Genomic DNA, 15,612 nt, shown 5'->3' with positions numbered 1-15,612 from the left:
CATTGAAGGAAATAACAAACAAATGAAATCAACAACAGAAGTCAGTCGTGCATTTGTGGTTACAGCAGCAATTGACCTTACCACGTTAAAGATTCAAGCTACCTGCTTGTCAACCGAGTCCAAGAAAATCAACAATGTGGAATGGCTTACTTGGATAATTGATCATTATACAGAAAGAAAGAAGTAAGAACAGTCCCTTATACCAATGTGGTTTCCTTAGACACGTGTGTCAAGCTTTCGTCCCTGTGCAATACGATGAGAAGTGTTAGAATGAGAAACATTGAAGGAAATAACAAACAAATCAAATCAACAACAGAAGTCAGTCGTGCATTTGTGATTACAGCAGCAATTGACCTCACCACGTGGGAGATTATAGCTACCTGCGTGACATCCGAGTCCAAGAAAATCAACAATGTGGAATTGCTCACTTGGATAATTGTTCATTAAACAAAAAGAAGGGAATAAGAACAGTCCCTTATACCAATGTGGTTTCCTTAGACACGTGTGTCAAGCTTTCGTCCCTGTGCAATACGATGAGAAGTGTTAGAATGAGAAACATTGAAGGAAATAACAAACAAATCAAATCAACAACAGAAGTCATTCGTGCATTTGTGATTACAGCAGCAATTGACCTTACCACGTGGGAGATTATAGCTACCTGCGTGACATCCGAGTCCAAGAAAATCAACAATGTGAAATGGCTTACTTATATAATTGATCATTATACAGAAAGAAAGAAGTAACAACAGTCCCTTATACCAATGTGGTTTCCATAGACACGTGTGTCAAGCTTTCGTCCCTGTGCAATACGATGAAAAGTGTTAGAATGAGAAACATTGAAGAAAATAACAAACGAATGAAATCAACAACAGAAGTCAGTCGTGCATTTGTGGTTACAGCAGCAATTGACCTTACCACGTGGGAGATTATAGATACCTGCGTGACATTCGAGTCCAAGAAAATCAACAATGTGGAACGGCTTACTCGGATTATTGTTCATTAAACATAAAGAAGGGAATAAGAACAGTCCCTTATACCAAAGTGGTTTACTAAGACAAGTGTGTCAAGCTTTCGTCCCTGTGCAATACGATGAAAAGTGTAAGAATGAGAAACATTGAAAGAAATAACAAACCAATGAAATCAACAACAGAAGTCAGTCGTGCATTTTTGGTTACAGCAGCAATTGACCTTACCACGTTAAAGATTATAGCTACCTGCGTGTCATCCGAGTCCAAGAAAATCAACAATGTGGAATGGCTTACTTGGATAATTGATCATCATACAGAAAGAAGGGAATAAAAACAGTCCCTTATACCAATGTGGTTTCCATAGACACCTGTGTCAAGCTTTCGTCCCTGGGCAATACGATGAGAAGTGTTAGAATGAGAAACATTGAAGGAAATAAAAAACAAATGAAATCAACAACAGAAGTCAGCCGTCCAATTGTGGATACAGCAGCAATTGACCTTACCACGTGGGAGATTATAGCTACCCGCGTGTCATCCGAGTCCAAGAAAATCAACAATGTGGAATGGCTTACTTGGATAATTGATCATCATACAGAAAGAAGGGAATAAGAACAGTCCCTTATACCAATGTGGTTTCCATAGACACGTGTGTCAAGCTTTCGTCCCTGTGCAATACGATGAAAAGTGTTAGAATGAGAAACATTGAAGAAAATAACAAACGAATGAAATCAACAACAGAAGTCAGTCGTGCATTTGTGGTTACAGCAGCAATTGACCTTACCACGTGGGAGATTATAGCTACCTGCGTGACATCCGAGTCCAAGAAAATCAACAATGTGGAACGGCTTACTCGGATTATTGTTCATTAAACATAAAGAAGGGAATAAGAACAGTCCCTTATACCAAAGTGGTTTCCTTAGACAAGTGTGTCAAGCTTTCGTCCCTGTGCAATACGATGAAAAGTGTTATAATGAGAAACATTGAAGAAAATAACAAACGAATGAAATCAACAACAGAAGTCAGTCGTGCATTTGTGGTTACAGCAGCAATTGACCTTACCACGTGGGAGATTATAGCTGCCTGCGTGACATCCGAGTCCAAGAAAATCAACAATGTGGAACGGCTTACTCGGATTATTGTTCATTAAACATAAAGAAGGGAATAAGAACAGTCTCTTATACCAAAGTGGTTTCCTTAGACAAGTGTGTCAAGCTTTCGTCCCTGTGCAATACGATGAAAAGTATAAGAATGAGAAACATTGAAGGAAATAACAAACCAATGAAATCAACAACAGAAGTCAGTCGTGCATTTTTGGTTACAGCAGCAATTGACCTTACTACGTTAAAGATTATAGCTACCTGCGTGTCATCCGAGTCCAAGAAAATCAACAATGTGGAATGGCTTACTTGGATAATTGATCATTATACAGAAAGAAGGGAATAAGAACAGTCCCTTATAACAATGTGGTTTCCATAGACACGCGTGTCAAGCTTTCGTCCCTGTGCAATACGATGAAAAAAGTTAGAATGAGAAACATTAAAGGAAATAACAAACAAATGAAATCAACAACAGAAGTCAGTCGTGCATTTGTGGTTACAGCAGCAATTGACCTTACCACGTAAAAGATTATAGCTACCTGCGTGTCATCCGAGTCCAAGAAAATCAACAATGTGGAATGGCTTACTTGGATAATTGATCATTATACAGAAAGAAGGGAATAAGAACAGTCCCTTATAACAATGTGGTTTCCATAGACACGCGTGTCAAGCTTTCGTCCCTGTGCAATACGATGAAAAGTGTTAGAATGAGAAACATTAAAGGAAATAACAAACAAATGAAATCAACAACAGAAGTCAGTCGTGCATTTGTGGTTACAGCAGCAATTGACCTTAACACGTAAAAGATTATAGCTACCTGCGTGTCATCCGAGTCCAAGAAAATCAACAATGTGGAACGGCTTACTTGGATAATTGTTCATTAAACAAAAAGAAGGGAATAAGAACAGTCCCTTATACCAAAGTGGTTTCCTTAGACACGTGTGTCAAGCTTTCGTCCCTGTGCAATACGATGAAAAATGTTTGAATGAGAAACATTAAAGGAAATAACAAACAAATCAAATCAACAACAGAAGTCAGTCGTGCATTTGTGGTTACAGCAGCAATTGACCTTACCACGTAAAAGATTATAGCTACCTGCGTGTCATCCGAGTCCAAGAAAATCAACAATGTGGAATGGCTTACTTGGATAATTGATCAGTATACAGAAAGAATGAAATAAGAACAGTCCCTTATACCAAAGTGGTTTCCTTAGACACGTGTGTCAAGCTTTCGTCCCTGTGCAATACGATGAAAAAAGTTAGAATGAGAAACATTAAAGGAAATAACAAACAAATGAAATCAACAACAGAAGTCAGTCGTGCATTTGTGGTTACAGCAGCAATTGACCTTACCACGTAAAAGATTATAGCTACCTGCGTGTCATCCGAGTCCAAGAAAATCAACAATGTGGAATGGCTTACTTGGATAATTGATCATTATACAGAAAGAATGAAATAAGAACAGTCCCTCATACCAAAGTGGTTTCCTTAGACACGTGTGTCAAGCTTTCGTCCCTGTGCAATACGATGAAAAGTGTTAGAATGAGAAACATTGAAGAAAATAACAAACGAATGAAATCAACAACAGAAGTCAGTCGTGCATTTGTGGTTACAGCAGCAATTGACCTTACCACGTGGGAGATTATAGCTACCTGCGTGACATCCGAGTCCAAGAAAATCAACAATGTGGAATGGCTATCTTGGATAATTGATCATTATACAGAAAGAATGAAGTGAGAACAGTCCCTTATACCAATGTGGTTTCCATAGACACGTGTGTCAAGCTTTCGTCCCTGTGCAATACGATGAAAAGTGTTAGAATGAGAAACATTGAAGAAAATAACAAACGAATGAAATCAACAACAGAAGTCAGTCGTGCATTTGTGGTTACAGCAGCAATTGACCTTACCACGTGGGAGATTATAGCTACCTGCGTGACATCCGAGTCCAAGAAAATCAACAATGTGGAACGGCTTACTCGGATAATTGTTCATTAAACATAAAGAAGGGAATAAGAACAGTCCCTTATACCAAAGTGGTTTCCTTAGACACGTGTGTCAAGCTTTCGTCCCTGTGCAATACGATGAAAAGTGTAAGAATGAGAAACATTGAAGGAAATAACAAACAAATGAAATCAACAACAGAAGTCAGTCGTGCATTTGTGGTTACAGCAGCAATTGACCTTACCACGTTAAAGATTTAAGCTACCTGCGTGTCAACCGAGTCCAAGAAAATCAACAATGTGGAATGGCTCACTTGGATAATTGATCATCATACAGAAAGAAGGGAATAAGAACAGTCCCTTATACCAATGTGGTTTCCATAGACACGTGTGTCAAGCTTTCGTCCCTGTGCAATACGATGAGAAGTGTTAGAATGAGAAACATTGAAGGAAATAAAAAACAAATGAAATCAACAACAGAAGTCAGCCGTCCAATTGTGGATACAGCAGCAATTGACCTTACCACGTGGGAGATTATAGCTACCCGCGTGTCATCCGAGTTCAAGAAAATCAACAATGTGGAATGGCTTACTTGGATAATTGATCATTATACAGAAAGAATGAAATAAGAACAGTCCCTCATACCAAAGTGGTTTCCTTAGACACGTGTGTCAAGCTTTCGTCCCTGTGCAATACGATGAAAAATGTTAGAATGAGAAACATTAAAGGAAATAACAAACAAATGAAATCAACAACAGAAGTCAGTCGTGCATTTGTGGTTAAAGCAGCAATTGACCTTACCACGTAAAAGATTATAGCTACCTGCGTGTCATCCGAGTCCAAGAAAATCAACAATGTGGAATGGCTTACTTGGATAATTGATCATTATACAGAAAGAAGGGAATAAGAACAGTCCCTTATACCAATGTGGTTTCCATAGACACGTGTGTCAAGCTTTCGTCCCTGTGCAATACGATGAGAAGTGTTAGAATGAGAAACAATGAAGGAAATAACAAACAAATCAAATCAACAACAGAAGTCAGTCGTGCATTTGTGATTACAGCAGCTATTGACCTTACCACGTGGGAGATTATAGCTACCTGCGTGACATCCGAGTCCAAGAAAATCAACAATGTGGAATTGCTTACTTGGATAATTGTTCATCAAACAAAAATAAGGGAATAAGAACAGTCCCTTATACCATCAAAGTGGTTTCCTTAGACACGCGTGTCAAGCTTTCGTCCCTGTGCAATACGATGAAAAGTGTTAGAATGAGAAACATTGAAGAAAATAACAAACGAATGAAATCAACAGAAGTCAGTCGTGCATTTGTGGTTACAGCAGCAATTGACCTTACCACGTGGGAGATTACAGCTACCTGCGTGACATCCGAGCCCAAGAAAATCAACAATGTGGAACGGCTTACTTGGATAATTGTTCATTAAACAAAAAGAAGGGAATAAGAACAGTCCCTTATACCAAAGTGGTTTCCTCAGACACGTGTGTCAAGCTTTCGTCCCTGTGCAATACGATGAAAAATGTTAGAATGAGAAACATTAAAGGAAATAACAAACAAATGAAATCAACAACAGAAGTCAGTCGTGCATTTGTGGTTACAGCAGCAATTGACCTTACCACGTGGGAGATTATAGCTACCTGCGTGACATCCGAGTCCAAGAAAATCAACAATGTGGAATGGCTTACTTGGATAATTGATCATTATACAGAAAGAAAGAAGTAAGAACAGTCCCATATACCAATGTGGTTTCCATAGACACGTGTGTCAAGCTTTCGTCCCTGTGCAATACGATGAGAAGTGTTAGAATGAGAAACATTGAAGGAAATAAAAAACAAATGAAATCAACAACAGATGTCAGCCGTCCAATTGTGGATACAGCAGCAATTGACCTTACCACGTGGGAGATTATAGCTACCTGCGTGACATCCGAGTCCAAGAAAATCAACAATGTGGAACGGCTTACTCGGATAATTGTTCATTAAACATAAAGAAGGGGATAAGAACAGTCCCTTATACCAAAGTGGTTTCCTTAGACACGTGTGTCAAGCTTGCGTCCCTGTGCAATACGATGAAAAGTGTAAGAATGAGAAACATTGAAGGAAATAACAAACAAATGAAATCAACAACAGAAGTCAGTCGTGCATTTGTAGTTACAGCAGCAATTGACCTTACCACGTTAAAGATTCAAGCTACCTGCGTGTCAACCGAGTCCAAGAAAATCAACAATGTGGATTGGCTTACTTGGATAATTGATCATTATACAGAAAGAAAGAAGTAAGAACAGTCCCTTATACCAATGTGGTTTCAATAGACACGTGTGTCAAGCTTTCGTCCCTGTGCAATACGATGAAAACTGTTAGAATGAGAAACATTGAAGGAAATAACAAACAAATCAAATCAACAACAGAAGTCAGTCGTGCATTTGTGATTACAGCAGCAATTGACCTCACCACGTGGGAGATTATAGCTACCTGCGTGACATCCGAGTCCAAGAAAATCAACAATGTGGAATTGCTTACTTGGATAATTGTTCATTAAACAAAAAGAAGGGAATAAGAACAGTCCCTTATACCAAAGTGGTTTCCTTAGACACGCGTGTCAAGCTTTCGTCCCTGTGCAATACGATGAGAAGTGTTAGAATGAGAAACATTGAAGGAAATAACAAACAAATCAAATCAACAACAGAAGTCAGTCGTGCATTTGTGATTACAGCAGCAATTGACCTTACCACGTGGGAGATTATAGCTACCTGCGTGACATCCGAGTCCAAGAAAATCAACAATGTGAAATGGCTTACTTGGATAATTGATCATTATACAGAAAGAAAGAAGTAAAAACAGTCCCTTATACCAATGTGGTTTCCATAGACACGTGTGTCAAGCTTTCGTCCCTGTGCAATACGATGAAAAGTGTTAGAATGAGAAACATTGAAGAAAATAACAAACGAATGAAATCAACAACAGAAGTCAGTCGTGCATTTGTGGTTACAGCAGCAATTGACCTTACCACGTGGGAGATTATAGATACCTGCGTGACATTCGAGTCCAAGAAAATCAACAATGTGGAACGGCTTACTCGGATAATTGTTCTTTAAACATAAAGAAGGGAATAAGAACAGTCCCTTATACCAAAGTGGTTTCCTTAGACACGTGTGTCAAGCTTTCGTCCCTGTGCAATACGATGAAAAGTGTTAGAATGAGAAACATTGAAGGAAATAACAAACAAATGAAATCAACAACAGAAGTCAGTCGTGCATTTGTGGTTACAGCAGCAATTGACCTTACCACGTTAAAGATTATAGCTACCTGCGTGTCATCCGAGTCCAAGAAAATCAACAATGTGGAACGGCTTACTCGGATAATTGTTCATTAAACATAAAGAAGGGAATAAGAACAGTCCCTTATACCAAAGTGGTTTCCTTAGACACGTGTGTCAAGCTTTCGTCCCTGTGCAATACGATGAAAAGTGTTAGAATGAGAAACATTGAAGGAAATAACAAACAAATCAAATCAACAACAGAAGTCAGTCGTGCATTTGTGATTACAGCAGCAATTGACCTTACCACGTGGGAGATTATAGCTACCTGCGTGACATCCGAGTCCAAGAAAATCAACAATGTGGAATGGCTATCTTGGATAATTGATCATTATACAGAAAGAATGAAGTGAGAACCGTCCCTTATACCAATGTGGTTTCCATAGACACGTGTGTCAAGCTTTCGTCCCTGTGCAATACGATGAAAAGTGTTAGAATGAGAAACATTGAAGAAAATAACAAACGAATGAAATCAACAACAGAAGTCAGTCGTGCATTTGTGGTTACAGCAGCAATTGACCTACCACGTTAAAGATTTAAGCTACCTGCGTGTCAACCGAGTCCAAGAAAATCAACAATGTGGAATGGCTTACTTGGATAATTGATCATCATACAGAAAGAAGGGAATAAGAACAGTCCCTTATACCAAAGTGGTTTCCATAGACACGTGTGTCAAGCTTTCGTCCCTGTGCAATACGATGAGAAGTGTTAGAATGAGAAACAATGAAGGAAATAACAAACAAATCAAATCAACAACAGAAGTCAGTCGTGCATTTGTGATTACAGCAGCAATTGACCTTACCACGTGGGAGATTATAGCTACCTGCGTGACATCCGAGTCCAAGAAAATCAACAATGTGGAACGGCTTACTCGGATAATTGTTCATTAAACATAAAGAAGGGAATAAGAACAGTCCCTTATACCAAAGTGGTTTCCTTAGACACGTGTGTCAAGCTTTCGTCCCTGTGCAATACGATGAAAAGTGTAAGAATGAGAAACATTGAAGGAAATAACAAACAAATGAAATCAACAACAGAAGTCAGTCGTGCATTTGTGGTTACAGCAGCAATTGACCTTACCACGTTAAAGATTTAAGCTACCTGCGTGTCAACCGAGTCCAAGAAAATCAACAATGTGGAACGGCTTACTCGGATAATTGTTCATTAAACATAAAGAAGGGAATAAGAACAGTCCCTTATACCAAAGTGGTTTCCTTAGACACGTGTGTCAAGCTTTCGTCCCTGTGCAATACGATGAAAAGTGTTAGAATGAGAAACATTGAAGGAAATAACAAACAAATCAAATCAACAACAGAAGTCAGTCGTGCATTTGTGATTACAGCAGCAATTGACCTTACCACGTGGGAGATTATAGCTACCTGCGTGACATCCGAGTCCAAGAAAATCAACAATGTGGAACGGCTTACTCGGATAATTGTTCATTAAACATAAAGAAGGGAATAAGAACAGTCCCTTATACCAAAGTGGTTTCCTTAGACACGTGTGTCAAGCTTTCGTCCCTGTGCAATACGATGAAAAGTGTAAGAATGAGAAACATTGAAGGAAATAACAAACAAATGAAATCAACAACAGAAGTCAGTCGTGCATTTGTGGTTACAGCAGCAATTGACCTTACCACGTTAAAGATTTAAGCTACCTGCGTGTCAACCGAGTCCAAGAAAATCAACAATGTGGAATGGCTTACTTGGATAATTGATCATCATACAGAAAGAAGGGAATAAGAACAGTCCCTTATATCAATGTGGTTTCCATAGACACGTGTGTCAAGCTTTCGTCCCTGTGCAATACGATGAGAAGTGTTAGAATGAGAAACATTGAAGGAAATAAAAAACAAATGAAATCAACAACAGAAGTCAGCCGTCCAATTGTGGATACAGCAGCAATTGACCTTACCACGTGGGAGATTATAGCTACCCGCGTGTCATCCGAGTTCAAGAAAATCAACAATGTGGAATGGCTTACTTGGATAATTGATCATTATACAGAAAGAATGAAATAAGAACAGTCCCTCATACCAAAGTGGTTTCCTTAGACACGTGTGTCAAGCTTTCGTCCCTGTGCAATACGATGAAAAATGTTAGAATGAGAAACATTAAAGGAAATAACAAACAAATGAAATCAACAACAGAAGTCAGTCGTGCATTTGTGGTTAAAGCAGCAATTGACCTTACCACGTAAAAGATTATAGCTACCTGCGTGTCATCCGAGTCCAAGAAAATCAACAATGTGGAATGGCTTACTTGGATAATTGATCATTATACAGAAAGAAGGGAATAAGAACAGTCCCTTATACCAATGTGGTTTCCATAGACACGTGTGTCAAGCTTTCGTCCCTGTGCAATACGATGAGAAGTGTTAGAATGAGAAACAATGAAGGAAATAACAAACAAATCAAATCAACAACAGAAGTCAGTCGTGCATTTGTGATTACAGCAGCAATTGACCTTACCACGTGGGAGATTATAGCTACCTGCGTGACATCCGAGTCCAAGAAAATCAACAATGTGGAATGGCTTACTTGGATAATTGTTCATTAAACAAAAAGAAGGGAATAAGAACAGTCCCTTATACCACCAAAGTGGTTTCCTTAGACACGCGTGTCAAGCTTTCGTCCCTGTGCAATACGATGAAAAGTGTTAGAATGAGAAACATTGAAGAAAATAACAAACGAATGAAATCAACAGAAGTCAGTCGTGCATTTGTGGTTACAGCAGCAATTGACCTTACCACGTGGGAGATTACAGCTACCTGCGTGACATCCGAGCCCAAGAAAATCAACAATGTGGAACGGCTTACTTGGATAATTGTTCATTAAACAAAAAGAAGGGAATAAGAACAGTCCCTTATACCAAAGTGGTTTCCTCAGACACGTGTGTCAAGCTTTCGTCCCTGTGCAATACGATGAAAAATGTTAGAATGAGAAACATTAAAGGAAATAACAAACAAATGAAATCAACAACAGAAGTCAGTCGTGCATTTGTGGTTACAGCAGCAATTGACCTTACCACGTGGGAGATTGTAGCTACCTGCGTGACATCCGAGTCCAAGAAAATCAACAATGTGGAATGGCTTACTTGGATAATTGATCATTATACAGAAAGAAAGAAGTAAGAACAGTCCCTTATACCAATGTGGTTTCCATAGACACGTGTGTCAAGCTTTCGTCCCTGTGCAATACGATGAGAAGTGTTAGAATGAGAAACATTGAAGGAAATAAAAAACAAATGAAATCAACAACAGATGTCAGCCGTCCAATTGTGGATACAGCAGCAATTGACCTTACCACGTGGGAGATTATAGCTACCTGCGTGACATCCGAGTCCAAGAAAATCAACAATGTGGAACGGCTTACTCGGATAATTGTTCATTAAACATAAAGAAGGGGATAAGAACAGTCCCTTATACCAAAGTGGTTTCCTTAGACACGTGTGTCAAGCTTGCGTCCCTGTGCAATACGATGAAAAGTGTAAGAATGAGAAACATTGAAGGAAATAACAAACAAATGAAATCAACAACAGAAGTCAGTCGTGCATTTGTGGTTACAGCAGCAATTGACCTTACCACGTTAAAGATTCAAGCTACCTGCGTGTCAACCGAGTCCAAGAAAATCAACAATGTGGATTGGCTTACTTGGATAATTGATCATTATACAGAAAGAAAGAAGTAAGAACAGTCCCTTATACCAATGTGGTTTCAATAGACACGTGTGTCAAGCTTTCGTCCCTGTGCAATACGATGAAAAGTGTTAGAATGAGAAACATTGAAGGAAATAACAAACAAATCAAATCAACAACAGAAGTCAGTCGTGCATTTGTGATTACAGCAGCAATTGACCTCACCACGTGGGAGATTATAGCTACCTGCGTGACATCCGAGTCCAAGAAAATCAACAATGTGGAATTGCTTACTTGGATAATTGTTCATTAAACAAAAAGAAGGGAATAAGAACAGTCCCTTATACCAATGTGGTTTCCATAGACACGTGTGTCAAGCTTTCGTCCCTGTGCAATACGATGAAAAGTGTTAGAATGAGAAACATTGAAGGAAATAACAAACAAATCAAATCAACAACAGAAGTCAGTCGTGCATTTGTGATTACAGCAGCAATTGACCTTACCACGTGGGAGATTATAGCTACCTGCGTGACATCCGAGTCCAAGAAAATCAACAATGTGAAATGGCTTACTTGGATAATTGATCATTATACAGAAAGAAAGAAGTAAGAACAGTCCCTTATACCAATGTGGTTTCCATAGACACGTGTGTCAAGCTTTCGTCCCTGTGCAATACGATGAAAAGTGTTAGAATGAGAAACATCGAAGAAAATAACAAACGAATGAAATCAACAACAGAAGTCAGTCGTGCATTTGTGGTTACAGCAGCAATTGACCTTACCACGTGGGAGATTATAGATACCTGCGTGACATTCGAGTCCAAGAAAATCAACAATGTGGAACGGCTTACTCGGATAATTGTTCATTAAACATAAAGAAGGGAATAAGAACAGTCCCTTATACCAAAGTGGTTTCCTTAGACACGTGTGTCAAGCTTTCGTCCCTGTGCAATACGATGAAAAGTGTTAGAATGAGAAACATTGAAGGAAATAACAAACAAATGAAATCAACAACAGAAGTCAGTCGTGCATTTGTGGTTACAGCAGCAATTGACCTTACCACGTTAAAGATTATAGCTACCTGCGTGTCATCCGAGTCCAAGAAAATCAACAATGTGGAATGGCTTACTTGGATAATTGATCATCATACAGAAAGAAGGGAATAAGAACAGTCCCTTATACCAATGTGGTTTCAATAGACACGTGTGTCAAGCTTTCGTCCCTGTGCAATACGATGAGAAGTGTTAGAATGAGAAACATTGAAGGAAATAACAAACAAATCAAATCAACAACAGAAGTCAGTCGTGCATTTGTGATTACAGCAGCAATTGACCTTACCACGTGGGAGATTATAGCTACCTGCGTGACATCCGAGTCCAAGAAAATCAACAATGTGGAATGGCTATCTTGGATAATTGATCATTATACAGAAAGAATGAAGTAAGAACAGTCCCTTATACCAATGTGGTTTCCATAGACACGTGTGTCAAGCTTTCGTCCCTGTGCAATACGATGAAAAGTGTTATAATGAGAAACATTGAAGAAAATAACAAACGAATGAAATCAACAACAGAAGTCAGTCGTGCATTTGTGGTTACAGCAGCAATTGACCTTACCACGTGGGAGATTATAGCTACCTGCGTGACATCCGAGTCCAAGAAAATCAACAATGTGGAACGGCTTACTCGGATAATTGTTCATTAAACATAAAGAAGGGAATAAGAACAGTCCCTTATACCAAAGTGGTTTCCTTAGACACGTGTGTCAAGCTTTCGTCCCTGTGCAATACGATGAAAAGTGTAAGAATGAGAAACATTGAAGGAAATAACAAACAAATGAAATCAACAACAGAAGTCAGTCGTGCATTTGTGGTTACAGCAGCAATTGACCTTACCACGTTAAAGATTATAGCTACCTGCGTGTCATCCGAGTCCAAGAAAATCAACAATGTGGAATGGCTCACTTGGATAATTGATCATCATACAGAAAGAAGGGAATAAGAACAGTCCCTTATACCAATGTGGTTTCCATAGACACGTGTGTCAAGCTTTCGTCCCTGTGCAATACGATGAGAAGTGTTAGAATGAGAAACATTGAAGGAAATAAAAAATAAATGAAATCAACAACAGAAGTCAGCCGTCCAATTGTGGATACAGCAGCAATTGACCTTACCACGTGGGAGATTATAGCTACCCGCGTGTCATCCGAGTCCAAGAAAATCAACAATGTGGAATGGCTTACTTGGATAATTGATCATTATACAGAAAGAATGAAATAAGAACAGTCCCTTATACCAAAGTGGTTTCCTTAGACACGTGTGTCAAGCTTTCGTCCCTGTGCAATACGATGAAAAATGTTAGAATGAGAAACATTAAAGGAAATAACAAACAAATGAAATCAACAACAGAAGTCAGTCGTGCATTTGTGGTTACAGCAGCAATTGACCTTACCACGTAAAAGATTATAATAATAATAATATAACTTTATTCGCTCTCAATTAACATAATACACCAACATAGTCGGCTTAGAGCCCGTCAAAATATAGCTGAAATTTACATACAAATTAATAACAAATGAATAATTTTACAAACTTATAAAATAAACCCAATGAAACAAACAATCATCCAAACTTAATCTAACAATGAAAACTCAAAATTAATCAGCCAAATGAATTTCATCTTTCATGAATTCCTCAATAGCATAATAAGCCTTAGAAATTAAATATTTTTTCATTTTTTGTTTGAGCTTCTTATCACTATCATTTATTCGATTATATAGTGGTATTTTATTGAAAATGGAGATAATCTGATACTCAACATTTTTTTGTAAATAAGAAAAATTAATTTTAGGTGGTCTCAAATTAAGTTTACGTCTTGTATTGTGTTGATGACTTCTCCGGAAATCAAGAAACAAGTCCTTGTTGTCGAGAACAAACGAGATCGCTTCCAATATATAAATTGATGGAAATGTAAGCATATTATATTTAATGAAAAATGGTTTACATGACGTCATCCTCTGCAATCCAAATATACTGCGTATGCATTTCTTCTGCAAAATAAAGATGCGGGATGCCTCTATTGAATTTCCCCAGAAAATAACTCCGTACTTCATCCTGGAATACCCATATCCGTAATATACAGAGAGAGCTGTTGCCTCATTAACTAGTTTTGACAGAACTCGGACCACATAACTACATCCCCCGATTGACCCTGCCACTGAGTCGACATGGCATCTCCAATCTAATCTGGAATCAATATGTATGCCCAGCATTTTTACTTGTCTCCCAGTCTGCAGTGAGAAGCAATCCAAGGCAATTTTATCTTCAAATTGTTCCCTATATGAGAACTGTACCATTTGTGTTTTTTCTATATTAAGTTTTAATTCATTATCTTTGAACCACTCGTTCAATAGATTAAAGTTTATTAAAATTTCATTATTTAACTCGTTTTGATCTCTTCCAAACAACGCCAAAGACGTGTCATCCGCATACATAGTTACTTTGGTATTAACCATATTTGGTAGCTCGTTGGTGTAGATGATGTATAAAAACGGTCCTAAAATTGAGCCTTGCGGTACTCCCCTTTCAGTCGTGGTTACATCTGACTTAAAGAGATTTCCCTCCTTATTGAATTCAATTACGTGCTGTTTTCGATCAGTTAAAAAAGACCGTATCAGATTTAAGGCTATCCCTCTAATTCCATACTTCTCCATTTTACTCAATAGTATGTTATGGTTTACTCTGTCGAACGCTTTAGATAAATCCAGACACACAGCCGCAGTGCATTGACCTGTATTTAATGTATCCGTTATATGGGATAATAATTGGTATACTGCCCTCATCGCACTTCTACCTTTTCTAAAACCATTTTGTGCTTCTGTTAGAAGATGATGTTTTTCAAAGAAAGCAAACATTCTATTGAGAATAATTTTTTCCAATATTTTCCCGATATTTGATAGTAAACTAATTGGACGGTAGTTATTCATATTTGTTCTATCACCCTTTTTATAAATTGGTTTTATCAAAGTAATTTTCAAGTTTTCAGGATATATCCCCGTCAACATCATAGTATTAGCAATGTGACAAAGAGGATTCGCAATTAGAGTCGACACCCTTTTCAAGAGACACACCGGAATTTCATCTTCTCCAACAGATTTGACGTTCTTAAGATCTCGTATCCATCCCTGAATCTCAATAGCATCACTAGGATACATAAATATAGAACTGGTATTATTTTTAATAAAAAATAATACCAGCTAGCTGGAAAATAGTAAAACGGATAACTGGTAGTGTTAATAAACCCCTGATCAACAAATTCATTACTACTAGCAATTTGGCAACTTTCTGAAAAAAATTTACTGAACCCATCAAGTAGGTGCTTTTCGTTGTTGAATATTCCCTCAAAAGAATCCATCAAACTATCTTTTTTATTTGTTTCACTACCAGTTATCCGTTTTACTATTTTCCAGCTAGCTCTAGTTTTATTTTGTGATGAGGATATAGCTATTTGATTGCTCAATTTTTTTGCAGCAGTAATGACTTTCTTCAATATACTTTTATATAAATTAAAATATTCTGTTGATACAATACCTGCAATTTTTTGTTTGTACAGAATTCTTTTTTTTTTACATGATATTCGT

At 38.0% G+C, this 15,612-nt stretch overlaps 1 pseudogene; it reads right to left on the bottom strand.

The window, feature by feature from the left end:
• The window catches only part of LOC123673320, a 172,474-nt pseudogene extending 157,288 nt beyond the window's left edge, over positions 1–15,186 (bottom strand).
• Between the last annotated feature and the right edge of the window lie 426 nt (positions 15,187–15,612).

The sequence above is a fragment of the Harmonia axyridis genome, chromosome 2, assembly GCF_914767665.1.
Source record: "Harmonia axyridis chromosome 2, icHarAxyr1.1, whole genome shotgun sequence".
Taxonomy (NCBI): domain Eukaryota; kingdom Metazoa; phylum Arthropoda; class Insecta; order Coleoptera; family Coccinellidae; genus Harmonia; species Harmonia axyridis.
The sequence above is the reverse complement of the archived record's forward strand: the minus strand, read 5'-3'. Positions and strand labels throughout refer to the sequence as shown.